The sequence below is a fragment of the Heterocephalus glaber genome, unplaced genomic scaffold, assembly GCF_053883595.1.
Source record: "Heterocephalus glaber isolate CG9 unplaced genomic scaffold, H.glaber_assembly_v1.0 deba00001497, whole genome shotgun sequence".
NCBI classification, from domain to species: domain Eukaryota; kingdom Metazoa; phylum Chordata; class Mammalia; order Rodentia; family Bathyergidae; genus Heterocephalus; species Heterocephalus glaber.
Window position 1 is genome coordinate 52,260,987 of NW_028258320.1, and position 23,173 is coordinate 52,284,159.

At 45.5% G+C, this 23,173-nt stretch overlaps 1 protein-coding gene and 1 non-coding gene across 6 annotated transcripts in view; both read right to left on the reverse strand.

Moving 5' to 3' along the window:
• The window catches only part of Inpp5a (inositol polyphosphate-5-phosphatase A), a 251,681-nt gene that overhangs the window by 212,488 nt on the left and 16,020 nt on the right, over window positions 1–23,173 (reverse strand). The window lies entirely within an intron of this gene.
• Window positions 10,378–10,540, reverse strand: LOC147825696 (U1 spliceosomal RNA). Its single transcript, XR_015440626.1, has one exon. It is a non-coding gene; the product is annotated as a U1 spliceosomal RNA (small nuclear RNA).

Here is a 23,173-nt window from a genome sequence, read left to right on the forward strand (position 1 = left end):
CTCAAGGACAGGGAGCCTGCTTTCCTTTTCAACTAAGAGTTCAACTGATACTGAGGAACAGATGTAGCCGGAACGAGAGACCACATGACCACAGCTGACAGATCTGCTGTGTGGTGTCCAGGAAAAAGGCTTAAGAGCCACAACTGCTCCTACCATCCACACCCAACAACTCCACACCTTCTAGGAGAAAAATCATAGTCACAGTTCATCACCCACTCTGGCTGTGGCCTGCCTGACATCCCAGCCAAGCCCACTCTTTCCCACCTTGGGGCATCTCCTCCAGCCCCTTCTGCCTATGACTCAGCTCAAACGGTACTTCTTGGAGATGTCATTTCCCACCTTCCTTCAATAGTTAGGCCCCAACATGGCCCCTTCTCCAGATTTGTCTCACTCTTATACTACTAAAACTGGGCCTCAAGAGGGCAGAGGCTGTTACACTTATCACAGCCATATCTCATTCCCTGGCTCAGTGCCAAGTGGGTCACAGTCCCAGATAAATGTGTAATAAGAAGCACAAACATAGAGAGATGCCGGTGGGACTAGGGTCCCCTACCACCTCCTGGACACCTTATCTCTCAGCAATGTATTAGCCTTAGGCACAAATAACCATGTGAAATAATCAGAATCCTGTTTTTAAATTATTCAGAAACTTAAGAAGACTACAGAGCAGGAAGACCCTGCTAAAGAACCAAGACCACAAAAGGACTTTATTGCTGCTGGCTACAGGTCTGGCTTTGCCTTCCGAGCTTCTCTTCAGGCACAGTGGCCCTACCTAGGAGTTTCTCCATGCCTCCTTCCTCCCCTGTCCCTTTGTTCCTACTGGGCCTCAGCAAAACCCCTTCTACACCTGGCCACCTTTCTAAATTCCATTCAAAGTTTCCCAGAGCCTGAAGGTCCAAAGAGATCTGGACAGAGATCCTGCAGTGTTGGGCCTAGTTAGGTGCATGCCAGGCAGTAGTACCAAGTGGACAGTAGCAAAATACATGTGAGGGCTTGTGCAAGTCACTCTAAAACTGGGGTCCGAGGTGAGGGTATGAAGGGACCAGTGGCCAAGCCACAGCTGTTCATCCCATGTCAGGTCTTAGGATATAACCTGGACCCACAACACTTTTGGGCTCCACACAGCACAGGCAAGGTGCAGGTTGCAGGGCTGCATTCCTTGATTCAGGTGAGGACAGGGAGGCACTAACTCAGAAAACAGACACGTGGTGCAAAATGACTCATAACAGCTTGTGTTCCAAGATAACCCAGGAGATTCCCATATGTATCCTGTTAGCTAAATGAAAGGTGAATAATGCAACATGTGCCACAAAGGTCCTCAGAAAAGATGAACTGCAGACTGGGGTGTGGACAAGGGCAAACTCCAGCCACAAGGTCTCAGGAGCACCACAGCCTTGGGGCCACAGCTAGCTTCTCTCCCTTTTTCCAACCAGGACTAGCGTTTGATTTGGTAGAGCACCCTCTAGAACATGCAGCTACAGACCTGAAAGAAAAACCAGCATACAAGTGCTGTCCAGAACCTGGTATGAGCCTCATTCAGAATCTGTCCTTCACCCTGCAAACAAAACCAAAACTCCACCAGACAGGGCTAAGCTGTGATCCTAGGACAGGCAGAAAACAAGTGCCGATCCTGAGGGTGGGGTGTACTCCACCAGCTCCTCTGGTCCCTGGTGAGAAGTCTAGAAAAGGCCACAGCCCAACCACAGCTTCCTGGACCAGGCCTGCGTAGTCGGGGTTGGGGATCCAGGTGGAGGCCTCATCTTCAAAGCCTGAACATATAACTCAGGCAGAGAAGGACAGAAGAAAGCCACAAGGAGGGCCATGACAGCAGTGAAGAAGATCCATGCCAGGTGGGTGGCATCTGTGGGCAAAGGGATTTGGAGTGAAATTACTTCCCCAAATAGTGCTTATGGTCTGGGCATGGCCGGAGCTACAGACTCTAAAAAGCTCAAGGAGGCACAATATGAATGACATCAAGCAGGCCATTTGGCAGTGAGTGTGAGAGGCAGATAATTATACTAGGAGGGAAAAAAGCCAGCATAAGGGTTCCTCCAACGACTCCATTAGGCCCCTAACCATTGGCTCCCTGGCTGACACAGGTGCTCAGGGCACGGGGAGGGGTGGTGTTGGCAGCAAAGCTGCTCAGAGAGCCCAACTGGGGCATTCATGCGCTAACTATTCAAGTTCACGCTCAATAATTCCTCCTCACTAATATAAACACTGCTCACAGGACTTCAAATAAACAGATTTCTACAGGAAAAAGAGCCTAGAAGTAAACACTAAGCACAGGCTGTGGCTCAGTTTGCGGCTGGTTAGGGAAGTGGGTGCCCCTAGCTTTTCGCTTTTTCACTGGTTTTCAAATGACTGTAAATGTGGTTAGATTGGTTTGGTTGCTAACTTTAAGATTTTTAACCAGATTCACAGTGACGTATCGGCTCCACCAGCGCTGAACCTGTGCTTTCTTCCCTCACCTACTTTGTGGTTCACCAGAGTTTGTGGATTCCAGTTGTACTTAACACCCTGGACAGGCCATCTAAGTTTTTCCAGGTGGGTTTTGTATCATGAAATGCTCTGAGGCAGAAAACAGGTGTCATACAAATGCATAGGCTGGCTGGTATTAGGGGCTATCCATCAAATATGTGCAAATACCAGGCCTGCTGAGGAAGAACGAAGGCATTTATTCAGCACACAAAAAACCCAAACAGCCAGACAATGAGCCTGGAACCCTAGCTCTGCCAGGATTTTAATCATCAACATTTTGGCATAAAGTTAACATTAACATTGCTTAATATGCTCTTAAGATTACAGAAAACAGAAATATTACCAGACACATGCTCCAGAGACTCTTTACCTGTCACATTGTTGATTTAGCATCTCTCAGCCACCATAGCCCCAGCTGCCCTTAGGAAAGATTTTACCACAGCTGCACTCTAGGCCTCAAAGGAAAACACCCTCTCAAAGACCCTCACCTGTCTCCCTGTGCAGGAGACATCAGTAAACAGAAAGGAGACATGCTCTCAAGGTGCTCGCGTAACACGTACACCACAACATTTCAACAACATGTCAAAATCTGCAAAAAGGAGACAAACATGAAATAAACTCAGCCAAAGTGACTTTAAATAGATGCTTTCACCTTGATTCTAGAGAGTCCCAGGTCTTGACCCATGTTTCAGCCAGCAGCAGAGCAAAGAAAATACTGCAAGCCTCCCTGCAAACAGATCCAGCAACACATACAACATACATGTGTTAAACAGTAGTAGTGGCATTCTTCTAAGCCAGAGCTTTCTCTAAATTTTGTCTTAGGTTACAAAAGCTACAAAGAAAAACTGGAGCAAGCATGCAAGCCCATTAATATGACTAGAGGACAGTGACCAGCAATATCACTACACTACACTTTGCAAGAGCCAGACAAATTCAAACAAGCAAAGAGAAAATAACCCCCACAAGGAACTTTGGGCCCTTCAAGCCTCCAGATTTCTCAAACCCATGGATAAAGTGACATGTAGCCCCACTGTCCCTCAACACCCCATCTCTCCACCACAGCTGAGGAGATAGCAGGCAGGGTCAGCCAAATGTTCAAACCCCCGCCAGTACCCCTAGAAACCTGGACTCCCCAGGCAGGGAAGCTGTGCAACTCCAATGCCTGTTTACCACAACAAGGGAAACATCTCAGTCCAGAAAGTGAGCTCCCCACCACCCAGCCAAGGGCATTTCATTAGCTGCAAAGGACACTTAGTATTTTTTTGGAAGACCTCTGTACAGGCCACAGGTATTTTCCTATCAATAGTTTCCTCCACTTAAGCCTCTAGCCCCACATCAAAAGAGATCTCAGCTCCCACAAGCTGGAGGCCAGCTTTGGCAGTGCCTGTGTTTCTAGCCCTGGCTCCTTGGATGAGCTGTGTCTTTCTTCAACTGAACTTACAATGCCAGATGTGAGATTTTAGAATCAGAATTCATCCGCAGAAGACTCTGTGAACATTACCACTCACCTGACTTTTTGCTCTTCTAATTAGGAGTTATGAAAAAGGGCACCTTGAAAACCAGCTGTGAGTGCAGGACCCTCACTCTCTCAGAGGGGACAGGAGCATGGTGACATGGAGAATAGGGGGTGGCAGTCAGGGTGTACTCCTGCTTGGCTCAACATTAGTCAGTCATTAGTAAGCAAGGACCCAGAAGCCCAGGGTCTGGGTTTGAATTCTACTGGCCTCATGGCTTTACGTGAGAGTTGCTCATCTGTCAGCCCATGTTTTCACTTGTACAATAGGATCAACAGAGCACATTCATTTCTGGGTTGCAGGGAGGACTAAATGCTTCCAATATACAAAAACCTCACCTGAGAACCTGACACACAAAGCACATCATCAACATTTGCTCCTTTTTATTATGTTAGTTCAGCTCCCTAACAGCTTTGCTTAGGCAAAAGTCAGTGGTTCTGATTACTGATGGTCCTGTGTGACCCAGAGGACCCTAGTCACAGAACCAAACAGCTGCAATGGTTGGGGGCAGAATCATCAGGCTCATCTCAAGGGCTACTCTCTGTCTCTGATGATGAGACCTAAGACCAAAGCAGACCCATCTAGCAGGGTCTAGAGCAGTAACTGAGGGTGGCAGATCCAGGCAGGTACACTGAATGATAGGCATGCGCTTTCACATGGGATCCCCTTCCCCAGCAGGTTTCAGCCTCTCTTCAACAGGAACCACTAGTCTCTCTGGATGCACAACAATCTCATTTCTCCCTCTTACCCTTCCCCTCTCCCAGCAAAAGATACCTACTTCCTGCTGTAGTCCTAGGTAGCTACTGCTCAGAGTGGGAGATAGTACTTACAGCACCAAGGACCTAGCCAGTGCCTTGAGCCTGTTGGAGAGCTGGGTAGGCAGGGAGAGCTGCGCAGGCAGTATGCCCTGCCAAGATGGACCTGAACAGATAGCCAGCAGCTCAGAGAATGGTCCCACCACTTAAGCAGGCTGTGCAGGGAAGGGTGGTGTCTTAATTACTTTCGCATTGCTAAGACAAAATATTTGACACTCTTAAGTTAAAGAAGGAAAGCTTTATTTTAGCTCACAATTTGTAAAAGTTTCAGTCCATAATCAGCTAGCTCCAAGGCAGGGTAGTATGGCACAGGGACATAGCAGGGGAGAAACAGTCCATACCAGGGTAGACTGCCTTTTTTCCCTTTTTATTCCATCCAGGCTGCAAGCCTATTGGTTGCCACCCACACCCAGGGAGAGTCTTCCTCTTCAGTAAGTCCATCATCCACACCCAGAACCATGCTAAACTAATCAAGGGGACCAATCAAGTATCATCCATGATCAAGTCACTTCCAAAAGTCTTACCTATGAGTGCATGAGACTTTGGGAGGTCATCTAGATATAAGCCATATCAGGTGATATAGCATTTTCATTCCTCACCCAAAGGACCACCACACAGCTGCCTTATCAGCATGTGATAGCACTAGAGCAACATGGCAAAGGAGAAGTGTGCTCTCTGTTTATGTTATTAAGATCAAGCTCCAGCTATACCATCTTCAAATATCCAGCTCCGGTCAGTCACCATGGTATTGAGGGCCCCAAACCACAGGTACTGCTACCTCCCAATGGTTTAGTTGGTCCGTTGGTTTAACTGTTGGTGCATTGGAATTCTTGGGGAAATATGCAAGTATTTTGTAACTTTAAAATACATAATTTTATAATAAAATTTTAATGCAAACTCCCAAAATGAAGAGATTGTGGCCAAGCTGCCTAACATTCTTTTTGAATCTGAAGTTAATTGAGCGCCAGCATCTTTGCCAGGCCAACAGGTGTCCAGGGAATCACCTGGACAGCGTGTGAGAATCAGAGGGCTACCAGAGCTCCTCCTCTCTCATCCCACAGCAAAATAACAAAAAGACTCCACAAACATTATCAGGAAAGACTTCCTACCCCTCCACCAAAACTTCAGCCCCTTCTTCCTGCCTATGCTGAAATTGAAGGAGACCAAGATGCCCACAGATGTGTTAGTAGATATGCCCACAGAGGTGCCCACAGATTTACCTGTAGAAGCACAGAAGTTACATGTGACCACTGAGAGCCACCAGTGCTGTGAAAGCTTACAGCTCAGACAAAGCAAATGTGCGATGAACAACAAGGAGACGTTTGCAAGGAGATCATGTCAGCTTTACAGGGTAAATCATGCAAAATGAAATTTTATTGTTTCTAACCAAAGAAGATTGACAATCCAAAAGAAAAAATAATGTAGAAATCACAGGAATTTAACACTACCTGCTATATGGTTAGAATTAGTCATTTTAATGTTGAATAGAATATTGAAAAATATTGAAAGAATTTTTTTAAAAAGAATACTGACAAGAGCATACCATTGCAGTCTACATTTACTGTCTTGGTTTTTGCAAACATAAGCAACAAACTTACATGCTTTTTGGTACATTTTTTTGGGGGGTACCAGGGATCGAACTCAAGACTTTACGTTTGCGAGGCAGACATGGTGCCACTAAGCTAAGTCTCCAGCAAACTTACATGATTTTTGGCAACAAAATTTTAGTCTCTATTTACTAACCTTCAATTGTTTCATAAAAATCCTTAATAATTTACTTGCAGTAGAAAATGTGAGGTTTTAATTAAAGGCAGCTTAACAAATGGCTGTTCTCACGCTGATGCTAGGAACTTCTGAGGCATCACTGCAGGCATCCACCTGCACCCCTGGAAACAGCCACAGGTCACACCCACTTCCACTGGCCTCTGCTGACACACCAAAGGAACACTGACTGGCAGGAACTGCTGCCGCTGTTTCAGCCAAGCCTTTTCATAAATTTTGCCAGATGTGGTCACTGAGCACTCAGTTACCATATGATCATTCAAAATGGGGTCGGCATATAATTCACACCAAACCTCTTCTGAATAAACTTTATATTGAGAGAATTAAATAACATTTTAAATGACTGGGTGTTGAATAATGAAGCTGGAATCAGGTGGACTGCTGGCCATAAATACGTGCAAAAACAGCTTCAGAAATCACCCCAAGCCTTGAATCTTCTCCACAGGTATCTTTAAACAAAAGTACTTAGATCATGAGTATCTTTTAGAGATTTGGCTGGAACATAAACTGCTGAAGGGCAATGGCTTTTTGCCCTGTTCACCAACATCTCCCCAGAGCCCAGACTGGCAGCACCTGGGACAAAACAGACAAGCAAATATTTGTAGAATGAATTTATTAATCTTCCCTATTATGAGTTTGGACACTGGTATACATGTACCTGTGTGTATGCATGCATGCAGGTGGCATATATGTGCCCATGTATATGATATGTGTGTGCACATGCTAAGAAATATCTCCTCTACCCCAAGATTTTTTTCTTTTAGCTCTCTTGGTACTTTTTCCAATTATTTTTTTCTCTTTTACATTCACTGTATTTTATTTTCAGACAAAAATTTGCCACATTCCTGCAATCAAGACTGTCTTACCAAAGATGAGCTCTCTGTCACCTTGGGTAGTGGTTTTACTTTTTCTTTCTGAGAGAGACAGAAAATACTGGTGTCTCACACCAACAGTCTCTTAGACTTGACTCAGTCAACCTCTGACCCAGTCACAATGTACATACTATAAGAACGGGGTAGAGGATTCAGCTTTTTTACCAGGCTACTTCATTCCTCCAAAAATACTGAAAAAAAATCCATCCCTCAACTAGAACTGCTACCTGCATCCTACCCTAATGCCCACAGACTTCAGGGTTGCTCTTGGTTCTAACCCATCCTTCTTACCTCCCTCTTATTGTGTCTCATTCAGACTGGTCAGATTCCCAAAGTCTAAGGGTGTGTTTTAATATCTGCTAAAATGGTCCCTGCTCATGATTATTTCTCAGCATTTGCTTACATGGGAACTTTTGAATCAGCTTAAAATTCCCCCAAAATTGTGCTGATGGTCCAGGAGAGAGGATTCAGTGTCTGCTGGGACAGATATCCCAGCATGCAGGACAAACCTTGGGTCATCTAAGCCACCCACAGTGGTACCGCCTCCCATGTCTGACCTGGGCAAGATGTGAGAAATCTGTTGCTCCTCTTGGGAGATTCCCTCCCTGATAAGAAAGCTGAACATAAAGCTGAACGTGATGCCCCAAGAGTACCAAGCACACCCAATGCCCACATCATGGTTCCCAGGATGTTCTCCAAAATGAAAAGCCACAGCTCCCCAGAGAACCAGGTAAGTCTGAGGTGGGGCAAAGAGCTAGTTAAGCCATGGTGCCAAAAGTTGAGAAATGCACCAGAAGCAATGGGACAAGGAGACCAGGACCCCAGAAGACCCCAGTGGGCAAAGCTGAGACCACTTGAACAACAACATACTCCCTCCAGTTTGTAAGCCAAGAAAGAAAATAAATACTATGGATCCACACTGACATGAATGAATGAGCACATAAACAAGTTAGAGGGAGACACAGAGCTTCCTCACAGAAGTATGCCAAATACTACATGAACACGCCACAGGAGGTAGAGCCTGACTGCCCTCCCCACAAGCAACTGGCTTCCAGTGACCAGAAAAGGCATGGGACAGTGGAGAGACTGGCAGCCCCTCCCCCAACCAGGCCATGGGACAACACTGCCAGGCCATGTCCTATACAGGGCAAGTATCCTGAAAGGATGGGATGGCAGGCATTTCCATGTCTGGGGTCTTCCTCCCAAAACCCTGGACTCCAATCTAACCATGGAAGACACCAGACAAACCTAAACTGTGAGACAGAAAACAAAATTTCTGGCAAGTTCTCAACAGTGTGAAGGGCATGAGCAAGTGCCATAGACTAGAGGAGACTAAAGAGATGGCATAAGAAAAGGTGACATGGGGCCTGGAGGGAACCCTGGGCAGAGCAGGAATACTAGTAGAGAACTGGCAAAGCCCAAATGAACCCTGAGTCTGTCCAACAGTCATGTGCCCATATTAATGTGTGGGCTGGACACACACACCACAGTTATATGAGACATTCATGTCAGGGGAGACATGGCAGCCAGATCTAAAGTTATTCCAGACCAAGAAGTCTCAAGGAAGTTATTAGGGAAAAGTGATTTTGTGTTCTGACTGTCGGAGGATGTTGTCCCCTTTCCTGCTTTTGCAAAATGTGGTTCTGAAGATGGCATGCAAGAGGGAGGTATCATCCCCTTCACAGGGAATGTGGAACAGAAGAACACAGAGCAGCATGAACAGAAGTGAGGTACACTGAGTCATCCAGCCTACCCCAAAACCCCCCTCCTCCCTCCTCCTTCCATGTATCCTGGAAGTCCATCACTCTATCACTGCAGCACTGACCAAGAGCAGCCCACTGGCAAGATGAGCAACAGTGACTCAAGTTACAAGGCCTTCTGCTCACAAACTAAGCATACCACTTCCATTTATTCTACTCCTCTCTCACCTCCTCCCTTGCTTCATTCAAAGATCACATTTCTTTAGTGCATGTCTACAACTCTTTTTCATACATAAGGTCACTTCTATTTATTAGGTATACAGGAATGCACCTGACTTGTAATTTATTTTTAGTGATTTGATTATAAATTCTTTTATTATATATTGCAAGTTTTTCTTTTTTTTTCCTTCAGTACTGAGGCCTGAACTCAAAGTCTTCACACTGAGCTATATCCTCAGCCTTTTTTCAGTTTTTATTTTGAGATAGGTTCTCACCAAGTCACTAAGTTGCCCAGGCTAGGCTTGGACCTGCAATCCTGCCTCAGCCTCCCAGGGTGCTGGGACTGTAAGTATGCACCACTACACCCAGCTTATATTTCAAGTTTTCATTAGTATCCCTTGCATTTTCCAGATGTATAATCATTTTTGCAAATACTTTTGCCTCTCTCTTCTAATATTCCAATATTACACTCTTCTTTCTTCTGTTTTAATTGCTATCTGAACTAGCCAGAGCTTCTGGAGTCATATTAGGCAACCATGGTTGGATAATCATCTTTGTCTTGTCTTTGACTCTAGTAAAAATGTTTGATTCCCATGTTTTAAAACCACATTATAGAAAAAAACACACACATACATTATAGAAACATCTACCTCTTTCTAGGTACTGAGCATTGAACCCAAGGCCTTCACACGGAGTCACTTATTTTTATTTTGAGCAAGGGTCTTGCAAATGGCCCAGACTAAGCTAGAACTTGTGATCCTCCTACATCAGCCTCCCAAAGTGGCTGAATTACAGGCATGTCCCACCACGCCTGTCTTCATGCTTTAGTTCTAAATTACTTCTAAAGCAAAGACCCACTGCAGGGCAGCACAAAAGCTAGAAACCTCAGACAGTTATAAAAAATAAACTTTTGTGAGTATAAACACAAACCTTATCACCTTACACACAACTTTTCAAAGGCTCCACCCCCACCAACACATATCTTTACGCCTTAAAGGAGAAGGCAAATGCAGTCTTCAGCTACCACAAATTATGCAGTTGAATTTCTCACATTTGGGGAAAACCGCAGGAGTCAGTACATGTGGAGCACAACTGATGAGCCTCATCCTAGGAAAACCACCTTTATGATAACTGTACCTGCCCTGCAGGGTAAATATGAAGAATAATCATATTTTAGTCAAGGGAAGATGTTGAATTTTATTAAGTATTTTCAGCATCAAGAAGGGTCTTTTCCTATTGATTAAATTAGTAACTTAAGAAAATGTAAAACTGTATTATCTGGTCTTTCTGAATGTCCAATCATCCTCACATTTCTAACAGAGTCACATATGCAAGATCTCTTTTTACTTGCTTTTGGATCCTACTTAGAATGACTTAACCTGGTTTAAGTCTGACAAAATTCCCTGGAGAACCACAGACATCAGTGCTGGTGGCCAAGAGAGAATGTGACCCAGAGAAGATGGCTAGCAATTGGCTCCACATACACTCTACATGCTGGGGCCACACTTGGGAGGTGAGGAGCTGCACTGCTCCCTGCCTCAGCTTTACAACATGCTCCGTTGTCTGTATTCCTGTAGGTAGTGAAATCCACCAGAATGGTCATCTTTCCTAGAAGACAGATGAAGGCATCTCTACAACATAAGCCCCAAATTCAAAGACCCTAAATCAGGAGAATGCAGCCAGTCATACACATGCATTTGAGAAGTCTATTTTTATTTTAAATGCCTGGGCTGCAGTTAGACACTGACCTGGATCCATTCCACAGTCTAAACACACATGTCCAAAAGCTTCCTGGGATGGCTGTGGTGAGAGCAACCTGACCACCACGTCTCCGGTGTATCATCCACCCAGGAGAATGGTCATCATGTGCAATGACAGAGTTGTAGGAAATTGATTGAAAAAGTGCTTCAGAGCAGTCTCTGGCTTATTCTCTAAGTTTTTAGGCTGGAATTGAAATCTTCAGATGTGCACCACTCATCTCTGTGAAAGGTGCTATGGGATTTCACTCTCTCAACTTGGCACAAAAGTTGTCAAACTGTGCTGTGAAGATGACTTGTCAGTGTGAGCATTGCTCCTGTGGGGGTACAACTGAGTGGCTATCAGGTGATCCCACTTGTCTTTCCAAGTACCATTTGGAGCCCAGCAGTGATCCTTCCATCTCCAGCATGGGCTTGGGGCAGGCAGCAGGCACTCAATGAACATCTGCTGTGTGAATAAATAGTTCCCAGATACAGCCATCTTGACAACTAAAGCTCTAGAGCACAAGGGGCAGCACACTACCACATCCTGGCCTCCTGAGAGCCCTGTGACAACGGTCTCTGGCAGGGTCTGGTGCACCCAGGATTCACACTGCACATTCCCTTCTTCCCCTCCTCACTTCCATTTTGGTCTGATTGTTTTTAGTCAAAGTGTTCAGCTGCTTAACATATACTCTTGACATGTATACATCTAATTCCAAAGAAACTTAGAAATGGTGCTCACAGCTGGAACTCAAGACTGACAGGTGGCTGCATACAGAAGGAACCGGACCACATTGTAGAGGAAGTGCTGGGAAAGCTCTAGGAAGGACACTGGCCACCACACAAAACACAAGTCACATGTCCACTGGCACAGGCTAGGATCTCAGCACCCTGTGGAGCAGGCTCAAAATGCTGAAGAAGCTAGGCATGGTGGTACACCCTGGAGGCTGAGGCAGGAGGAGGCCAGTTTGAGGCCAGCCTGGGCTACATAGTAAGTTCAAGGCTACTCTAAACTATGCTGTCTCAAAAAAAAACTGCTCAAGATACACAGCACCTGAACCAGGAGATAAGAAGGTCCCACTGCTTTCCAAGGTCAAAAAGATCCCTGGAAAAATCACCATCTCTCCTTGGGATCACTAGCCACCCAACAAACCAACTATAGTCTCCCACTACAGATAGTGATCTCAAGTGGCCACACTGCCACAGGAGCCTTCTGGCTTCCCCAAACATGATGAGATGATCATGACAAACAGGAAAAAAAGTCACAAAGCAGCCAAGAGAGGAGACGAGGGTCACATCACCAGGAAGCAGCTGATCTGCACCCAGAGCACTGCATTCAGGTCAGCACTGCACATCACAAATGACCAGAGGGCTTGAGAGCCTGCCACCGAAGGAGTCCTAACTGACAAGGGGTCAACCCATCCATCCCTCCCATGAAGCAGAAACAGCTCTGTGAGTTCACAGTCCACAGTCTCAATCCAACCTCCCAGCCCAGGAGAGAACCAAGCTGACCTCAGGGGCCAGTCCTGGAGGGTCATTGTAGAGTGGTCATGAAGCCACCCTTGGAAATGAAAATGTGTCCTTGACAAGTGGCCAAAACCACAGCCAGCAAACCAATGAAACTGGAGCAAGTACTAGTTAACTAAATCCCCAGCAGGTTACATCTGACCAGCGATCATGATGAAAAAAATGACACCCACCACATGAGCTGGGAGGAACACAGGGTTTGTTTTCCTTCCTGTTCAGGCTTAATTTTTCTGTGGGAAACCCATTCACACTTCATTTTTCAATAGCAGTCCTGAGAAAAGAACTCCTTTTGATTTTAAGGTTGGTTCATTATGGCAACTAATAATTATGTTCTTTTTAAATACACTGATATTTTGTTACTTTCCCACCCTGTATATATTCCACATTCACTTAATATAACATAAAATATTGCCATTTTTATAAAACTCATGAGCATGAAAGTGCTTATGCTTAATTTTCTTGATTTAAACACACACCTGAGATACCTGATCATTATGGAAATGATAGACAGCTACTCACAAGAGTGACTCAGCTCCTCTGTGGATTGTCCAAGACCTGCAGCAATGCCAGAACCAGACCTGTGGGTGGTGAGGGGTATAAGATGCTGGGCAGGCACAAAGCCCTGGCTTCTCAGCCTAGATTCTGAACAAAATATCAGTCTCTTTCTAGTCTTGCCCAGTTCCTAAATTCAGACTGTTGCCATCATCTACTCTTCTGCTCCAGAGGAGGATTCTGGCAAACATTTTAGACAAAGGAAATGTCTGCATATCAAAAATAAAACAGGTTATGTGATCAAAATAGGCTATCAATAAGAAGTCAACGAGTATCATGCACCCACTCGCCCTTCTCATGACATTGAGTGCTGGAGGAAACACCTCATCCTCCAACACAGAATACCAGATGAGTAGAAGAAGGAATGAGGAGGAGGGACAAGAGAAAAACAAAGAGGAGGCCTCTATCATGTGCTCCTCCTTCTGAACAGGGCTTTGGTATGGGCATAGGGTCCAAGCTGGCACAAGAAAGGTCAATGACACTGCTTTTGAGAAGCCCTGTCCCCAGTCCAGGATGTGTACAGAAGCAGTCAGCCCTGCAGCCCACTGCCTGGCCACTCACATGGGCCCACAGCCATCTGGTCAAACCTTCTAGTTCCCTCCACCTCACCCTTCATATGCTCAATAAACCCAAAGCTGCCTACATCTTGCAGGGCCAGCCCATAAACAGGCCCCATACTTCCACCCTGCACCTCTCCACCAGCAGCCTTGTGCCCCTCTATCCTAGTGGCCCTCTCCTTAGGCAGGTGAGTGGTACCTCCTCTTCCTTCCCTGGTCTGATTATGGCCCGGGGGCACCTCCTCCTAGCAGCCTTCCTTGCAGTGCTTGTTGGTCAGAGCACACACTCTGTATAACATTCACCGGGTCCCAAAACATCAGCTCAGCAATGCTGGGGATGGTTGAGGTCCCCACTTGGAAAGGGCTTCATCCAGTCCTGGCCCACATCACATGCTCAGAAGCACCCTGGAGCACTAAGTATCATCCAGAACTGAGGAGAGCTCCTAATGAAAACCACAAGTCACCCTCTCTTGGCAGGAATCTGCCTCTTCTCAGCCTGCTTAGCAAGCATCCCTTACTTGTGTCCCATCTTCCCTTCCACATGCTCCACATCACTGCCACAAAACCCATGAGGACCCAAGGAGCCAGGGTCCTATCTGCCATGCACCAGCTTGAGGAAAAGACCACAGCCTCCTTCTCTGATTTAGGTCAGGTGTTATCCAGGAGGAAGAACAAGACACCATGAGCATCAGAGTAAGCCCAAGAGAATTCCGAAATGTATCCCCAGATCCCTATATCTAAGATTTGTCTGAGCGCCTCCAGGTGCAGTGCCATGTGAGGCAGATAATGTACAGCAAGCCCTAACCACAGGAGGCTGCCATTGTTTACCTGTTACAGATCAGCAGGAAGAGCTGCAGACACCAGGTCCTAGGTGAGAGCTACAGAGAGAACAGGAGAGGCTAAGAATGCAGCACTGAGCTCAGTGGTGCCCTGGAAAATAAAGGGAGCTGAAGACACATGGGGCCAAACTCACATGAGGCTTGTCATGAGCTGACCAACAGCACAACAGGTATGGCCCCACACCTTGCACTTTAGGGACCCAGGGTACCCAATACAAGAAATGCTCCAAAGATTGTAGCCCTTCAGATGACCATCCCACAGCCGATGGCCCCAAGGACCACACTCACACTCAGGGTACAATGCTGAACACCTGCTCCCTCTCCACATGGATAAGGGCTGGAGAAAAGACTGGGTGTGGTGTGGGTTGTGGCCATGTGCTGAGGCCCTGGATTGGATGAGAGGACAAAGTCACACAGGTTACATGATGTCTCCAACCAGCGGAGAGGTGACACTGGACCAAGCTCAATATGGACACACTGAGACCCCTGGGGGGAGGGTGGGACAGCCCACTGGAGTGTTTGAGATTTAAAGTCATGAAGAAACCTAACATCTACTAGACATAGAAGAGAGGGCCGGGGATGTAGCTCAGCGGCACCGCACCTGCCTCGCAAGTGCAAGGTCCTGAATCCGATCCCCGGTACCGCAAAAAAAAAAGAAAAGAAAAGCAGCTGATGGGAGGCAGTAATCTGGGTACTTCAGCAGGACAGGTCAGGAGGAAGAGAATGGTAGGCTATGGAAGGCAAAGGAAGGGTAGCATAGAGTTCGCAACTGAGCAGGAGAAAGGGGTCGCTTGTGGAGTTCCAGGTACCTAGACCCACATCACTCCTCTGAGCAGCTCACAGTAGAGTGAAGAGTGAGGTGGGAGAAAAGCACCTATGAGTGTTTAGGATTAGAGCTCCAGCTTTCAGGGATGGCAAAGATGGCAGGGGCAGCAAGGCCAAAAAAAGAAAAGAATGGTCAGGGGAGGCAGGATAAAAATCTGGAGAGAAACATCTTACTCCCCAGCCATGCAGCAACCCAGAGCAGAACAGTTCTGGAGATTGTTCTACCCTCAAAGAGAGGCATGGCTAGGGCTCAACCAAGGGCAGGAAGGAAGAACGTGAAGGACAATGCCAGCCCCTGGAGATGCCAGGACAGGGAAAGGAGGGCAACATCACCCTGAACCTGTGCCTTGGCTGGGCACCAATCTCACAAGGTGAAGCCTGTGATAACCCTGCACTGCGTGGGCTTGGTTCTCTAGTGGCAAACACCCACCCCCTGCAATAACTGCAGGATCAGAGGCCTCAAAATATAGAACCTCTCTACTGCTGCTCAGGATGCACCAGGGAACGACGAGCCAGTGAGAGTTTGGCTCCACCCACCATCACAAAAACCAGCTTCTGCTTGTTCTAACATTGTGCTAATCCCATGCCACATGCACAGTGTTTCCATGCTGGGAGTCAAAGTGGTCAATGCAATACCTCAAAAGTAGTCTCTGACCTTCACAAAAACATGTATCCTGGGTGTTCAGAGTAATCCCTAAAAACTCCACTGGGAAGGAATCCCACAAGCTGTCCAGGTGTAAGTTCCTGAAGGGAGGCCCACATGCCTCCCTAGGTTGCTCCACAACCTGCCTGCCACCCCAAAATAACTTCGGTCTATCCCACCCTCAGAAGAAATGCAAGAGGTAGGAGTGACATTTAAGTTTTCACACCCAGAACACTAGCCAAGGGACCCTGCAACATGATAGTCTGAGGGGGAACATGGGACCAAGACCCCCAGGCCACCCCTACCACTCCAGGTGCACTAAATCCTAGTGCTTTGCACACTGGTTGCTATACAGCTGAGAGCCAGACCATGAATTTGAGAGCTGACCACAGACCTGAAAGCTGTCTACCAATATAAAAGACGGCCACACATACAAAATAGTAGAATCCATGCACTCCCACCTTTCTGACAGCAATTTCATATCTGGCTCAACAATCAAAGCTCACAACCTCAAAATACCAGGCAAGCCCTCCCTTGGGGCCTCCTGCAGGACACAACTCTGAGAAGCCTTTGCAGGGCTTCTCAACCTTAAGAGGACCACCAGGATGTTACCTGAGACAGGCCTTCAGCCATGCCATGAGGGAAGAAAGGCCCAACAACTGCAGCCTGCCTCAAAAGCAATGCCCTTTTTCCTCAAGGAAAAGACAGGTACTGGACCACAAGGCCAGCTGGCCTCCCAGTTCAGGGATGAGCTCAGAATCCCCAACAGGCAACAGAGGCTTCCCTAGTACGTAGACCAGTCCCATGCTTGTGATGGATTCAGGAAGAGGCAAGGGACTGCCTGGAAAAGAAATGCAGAGGTGGGTAGGGGAGAAGGTTGGAAGAACAAGGGTATCAGTAAGGGCCACAAACTGCAGCAGCTCCTGAGAAGAGCCCATAAACAAACAGTGGGCCCCAGAAGTAAGCAGTTGCTGCCTCCTGCTACAGGATACTGATGGTGACACACTGCTTAGCAGCTCTGAACTTGTGGCTGCAGGACACACATTGTTCTCCCCAGAGGAGTGTCACAGTACTGCTCTCCAAGCTCCCTGGGCTCCAGGTCCCAACACATCCAAAGAGTTGAGCTCTGGATGCAATGTCAGGTGGAGGCCACACTTAGCACCCATGTGGGCAAGGGTAGCTAGCAGGCCACAGGGAGAGACATGAGGTGTCAGCTCAAGAGAACAGTTAGAGATGAAGGCAGCCATCTTCTTAGGAGCAATCTACTTATTTGTGTTTTTAAATTTCTTTTTCTGCTTACACTACCCTGAGGCTAACAAGCCTGTTATGAATGGTCTCTCTAAAGTAATCTTGTCATTACCTTCCAGTTAAACCACTGCCCAGAAGGCCCAGCCAAGCCAGCTATTCTCCTAACCCTAGAACACAGGGCAACACCTGGAGTTCACACCTCAAAGACCAGTGTCTGGGGATTGACCCACATAGGACAGGCTCGTGGTTTTGGGAGAAGCAAGAAGCCCCTGTGGAAGCACTGACCACACCAACATCCTCCGCTCACCCTGAGAACAAGATGTCTTTTCTAAACATTCTTCCAGGTAATACACATGAGTCCATTCTCAGAGCCTGGAATGACCCAGGCCTTGCCAGCCAAGGCTCTAGCCAGCAGAAAGCACAGCCACCACTCCAGCCAAATCCCAAGGGCCTGTGTGGCAACAGTGGGCTCAGGGAAAACTCCAGCCTGCCTGAGTATGCAGGTTGCCCTGGACTCTGGCTTCCCTGAACCCACAGGGAGCACACAAGAAGCAGACACTGCTGGGAAGCCAAGGCCTTCAAGAGGCAGCTCAGCAAAGAGCTGCTAAATGGGAAGTTTTAAAGAGTATTTCTTCCCAAATCCCCTCTTGCAGATTATTTCAAGTGCTATTTTCTTTCTAATGTCAGTTGCAGCAGTCAACAGAGAGAAAAACCCACTGAAGTATGGCAACTTTGTGATATGCACAGAGTTCTGAAGTGCAGGGAACCATATTCTCTCACATTCTTGGAGCTGCTGGCACAGTGCTTCAGGACAGTGGCCTCAGAAAATGCCAGAGCATCCAGAGTATTTTGTTGAAGGTTGATGGGTCACACCCACCTTACATTTATTCAGTCAACAAGCAAGTTAATAAATCCCTAAAAAGTGCCTACTTCATTAGGTGTCAGTGTGCACAAGGAAAACCGTCCCCAAGGCTTGTTCATACAGGAGCAAAGTCTCAAACAAGCAGCCACATATCACAGACTCAGGATACCCAGCAAAGGGTGTGTGACATAGGCCTGCATGGGAAACAATCTCTGTTCAGGAACAAGTGGATCACTGGATTCATGTCTACCAACCACAAGGACAGAGTATGAGAAGGCAGAAGAATGAAATTCCCCTAGAGCTCCAATGGCAAACCTTTTAGAGTTTTCAATGATACAAACAGCCTGCTGCAGCACATGTGCCATAGGTTCACCACCACTGCCCTAGAGTAACAGCAGCCGCAACATGAATTTTCAAGAAAGAGTCCCATGCATTTAATTCCAAATGCAGGGAAGAGAACAGAAAAATACAGGGGAAAAAAATCAATGAAACCAAAAGTTGATTCTTTGCAAAGATCAACAAAACTGACAAGCCGGTAGCTAGACTAACAAGAGAAAAACAGAGAAGACTCATAAAAGAATGAATCTCAGTGAAAAGGAGGACATCACCTCCAACTTTACAGAGGTAAAAAGGGTCATAAGGAATTCTATGAACAATTGTGGGCCAATAAATTACATCACTAGGTGACATGAAGATACAAACTATCAAAGCTGACTCCAAAAATAAAAAAATCTGAATAGATCTATAACAAGTAAAAAGATTAGAAATAAATTTAACAGAAGTTCAAGATGTATTAAAAACTATAAAATTTCACTGAAACAAAGAGAACTAAATAAGTGACAAGATAGTTTCTTTTTTGTTCACAGATTTTGGAAGAATACTGTTACAACAGCAATATTCCTCAAACCAATCCATAGAGTCAATGTAATCCTTATCAAAATCCCAGTTGGCTTTTTTGTAAAAATTGGTGAACTAACCCTAAAATTCATATAGAAATGAAGAATAGCAAAACCAATACTCAAAAAAAGACAAAAAGTTGAACGATTCACACTTTCCAATTTCAAAACTTACTACAAAGCTATAGTAATCAAGACAGTGCACTTTGCCATAAGGACAGATCTATATAGATTAATGGAAGAGAACAGAAAGTCCAAAAATTACCATATGTTTGTGGTCTATTAATTTTCAACAAGCAGGACAATTCACTAGGGAATCTTTTCAACACATGCTACTGGGACAACTAGATATCTACATGTGAAAGAATAAAGTAAAACCCCTACTTTATATGGCATATATAAAAATTAACTCCAAAGACACTGAAGACTGACATCCAAGAGCTAAAACTATATGTAAGTCTTAGGAAACAAAAGAGTGTATCTTTGTAACCTTGAACTAGGGAGAGGTTTCTTAGATATATGATACTTGACACACAAGCAACCAAAGGAAAAAAATGAGCTGACCTTCATCAAAATTTAAAACATGTGTACTTTAAAGGACAACTGTCAAGAAATAAATGTAACATACAGAATGGGAGAATACATGTGAAAATCATATGTCTGATAAAAGTCTGGAATCCAGAATATATAAAGAACTCTTACAACTCAGCAATGTTTTTAAAAAAGCTTTAACTGTGCCAAGGATTTGATTCTTCAAAGTAGACATACAAATATTCAATAGTATGTGAGAAAACACTCACCATCACCAGGGAAATTCACATGAAAAACCACAATGAGGTGTTACTTTATATAAAAAGATGGACATTAACAAGTGCTTTTGGATGTGCAAAATTGGAACCCTCATACACTCCTAATGGAAACATAAAAGGGTATGGCCACTGTGGAAAACATCCAGCAGTTCTTCAGAAAGATAGAGCAATCACATGACCCTACAATTTTCCAACTAGGCACATATCCAAGAGAACTGAAACATTTTCAAACAAAAATTTGTACACAGTTGTTCAAAGCAGCACTATTTTTAACAGTCAAATGTCCATCAATTGATTAATGGATGTACAACATATGTTGTATGTATACAATGAAATAGCATTTGGTCATAAAACTAATGACATATTACCAATGCCACAACATGGATCAGCTTAGAAATATTATACTGAGTAAAAGAAGTCAGACAAAAGGACACACACTGCTTGATCTCATTTGTATGAAAAGTTCAAAATACATAAACTCACAGAGACAGAAAATGTATCTGGGGGCCCTCAGGAAGCCTGGAGTTGCACAGGAGGCAATTAAGTAGGTAATAAGAACTTCTTTCCAGCTTTGGAAAAAAGAAAATGGTAGTTCCTTGCAAGGTGCTCCACACACTGGATCTGCCATCACACTTACCACACCCAGACCTTGCAACCCACACCAGAGATACGACAGTGAAGAAACAAGTGGACTCTGAACACACAGCCCCTCACCCTCCAGAGAGTCTCACCTTACAAAGGGGCCAGATTAGGACATGGTTTTAGGACACAGAAATACCAAAGCAGGTACCATCCAGATCATCATGGTATAAGGAAGGAGATCTGAGAGTCAGCAGAGATCACAAAGGATTAGCCTCAATTAGCCCTGGTGAAAGAGGCCTCTTGGGAGGGCCTCATGTGAGCAAGTGTGGTTGCATGTGTTCAGTGTGTGGGCCCAGAACATTTCCAGGACAGCACTGGGGAAGCCACAAGCTCTGCTGTAGCCCCTGGTCCCCATGATCACATACGAGGCTAAGGGAAGGCAGCCCAGGGGCACAAAATGCCCTTTTTTGCCAGGTGCCTCCAATTATTTTGCCTCCCTGGCTCAAACTCCATACCTAGCAGCCAGACTGTTTTTTCTATAAGGTAAGAAATCTTGGTCACCATATCCATATTCAATTGTGACTTAATTTTTAATTCATCATGAGTGAGAATCTCCTCACTCTCAACAGTGATAACACAACAGTCAGGCTCCCATATTTGCTGGAGGACAGAGATTAGAACTCTCCAAAGCAGGAGGCAGGCCAGGAGCAGCAGGTGCTAGGGAGGAGGAGACTTCCAGCCTCTATTGGGCTTGGCATCTCCCTGCTGCAGTCAAGTATTGCGACGCTCTGGACACAGACTCAGAATAAGAAGTCAATTTTGGGCTGCAACCCTGCACAGAGTTACACATATCAGAAAACTGAAGCCAGAATCCCAGCAGGCCTCATTGCCTACCCCAGACACACTTTGGGCTCCTTTTCAACCTTTATGGTCTGACCATCAAAATAACCTCAATAACCAGTGCACAGCCACAACTTGAGTCTGAGGAACATCAGGCCCACAGGTACCAAGTGTAGTCAGCACTCAGTGACCTCTCCATTCAGCAGTCACATCAACTCAGAAAAGAGGCAAAAACAAAAAACCTTGTTGGTCCTACAGAAAATGAGTAACTAATCCACAAAGCTAGAAATGGCTTTCTTCCAATTTTTGTGCAGAAGGTCTATTTTAATTAAGGAGTTTATAGAAAATTCCAATGTTACTCTCCAAAGTGGAATTCTACACTTTACGACCAGGGAGCTGCTAAGCTCAGGGAAGGCTGGCTCCTACACCCAGCAAGGAGCACTGTGCTCTAAGGAGCCACCAGCTGCCCTGGGTTTCCCTGGCTGCAGGCACACTGACCTGCTGCTGTCTCACCAGCATCTATTTTCCATCAAAAGTCACAGCTACACTGGCCAGGCTGCCTAAGCCTAGATTCCTATCTGCAATGCAGGCAGATCCTCACATACACCTGAAGTTGTTGTCCTGGAAGATACAGAAAAATAAGCCTTTGCAGGGTAGGAAGAATGAAAGGAAACTTGGCTCAGGTGTCCAGACTGATACTCTGTCTTTAGAGGAGACTGACCAAATCTCTGTGCAATGACTTCCAAATAGGCATTACAGAGTACAGAAGAAAAAACACAAGAAAGCCATAAAATGGGGAGAGCACAATATGAGACACAGGAAAGAAAACACCAGGCAAGGGTTCTATACATACAGGCCCCTCTATATATATCTGGGAAACATGGCCCTAAATAACTCGATGTCAGGAGCAACTACCATAAAAAGCATCTATCCTACAAACCCTATAATTACCTCCTTAACAAAGTAACACCAATAATTTAGAGGCAAGGGTCATATTATCCCAAAATTAAAATCTTAAATAAATTTTTTAAATTCACAATGATATATAATACTACCAATAACTGGAAATGCATATTAGGTTATAACAGGTGCCATCTTATACACTTGATCACTAGCTACCTTTCAGTTACCAAGAAAGGTCAAGGATGTGGAATATTAAGCACTCTCCCATGGCTCAGAGGAAGTACGTGATGTGTGCATGTGTACACAAACTATCTGGGCATGCTGGACAGCAGCCCACCTTAACCCCTACTGGCACCCAGGAAGGCAAGTGGGGAGGCTCACTGCATCAGCACAGGGGACAGCAAGAAACAGGAAACACTCTTGAGGTCAACAGCAGTCCCCAGATACATTTTGGTGTGCTCACACAGTGGAATGAATCTCACAATTCCTACAGGAGAAACCATGCACAAGACAAAAGTATGTGATGCTAGTCCAGCAAGCATGTTGTTGGGAAGGACCTATTTAGCAATTTTAGCACAGGCCATTTGTGATCAGGAAGGTCTGGTCAAGGGTCGTTCTCTTCCACACCCTGCATTTAATGCAGCCTACAGGCTGCGGAAGACATTTGGGCAAAGGTAGCACTCCCAGTTCAGGATCCTGGCAGTCCTATCAGATATCAAGACATGGCAGACCCCAAATTACATGTCACCCAACATGGAGACTACACTTTCTGCATAAAAAACATCAAGTTGCTAGAGTCAAGTTAAATTCTAGTTGGTAAGTTATTCTATTATAGGAGTACCCTCCCACAAAAATTTTTAAAGTTTGTTTCCATCAGTAATACAGATTATAACACGAAAGCAGTGGCAAGACATTGAAATCCCTCTGCCACCTGTATGTGCTGACCGCACATGTTGCAGCATTCAATA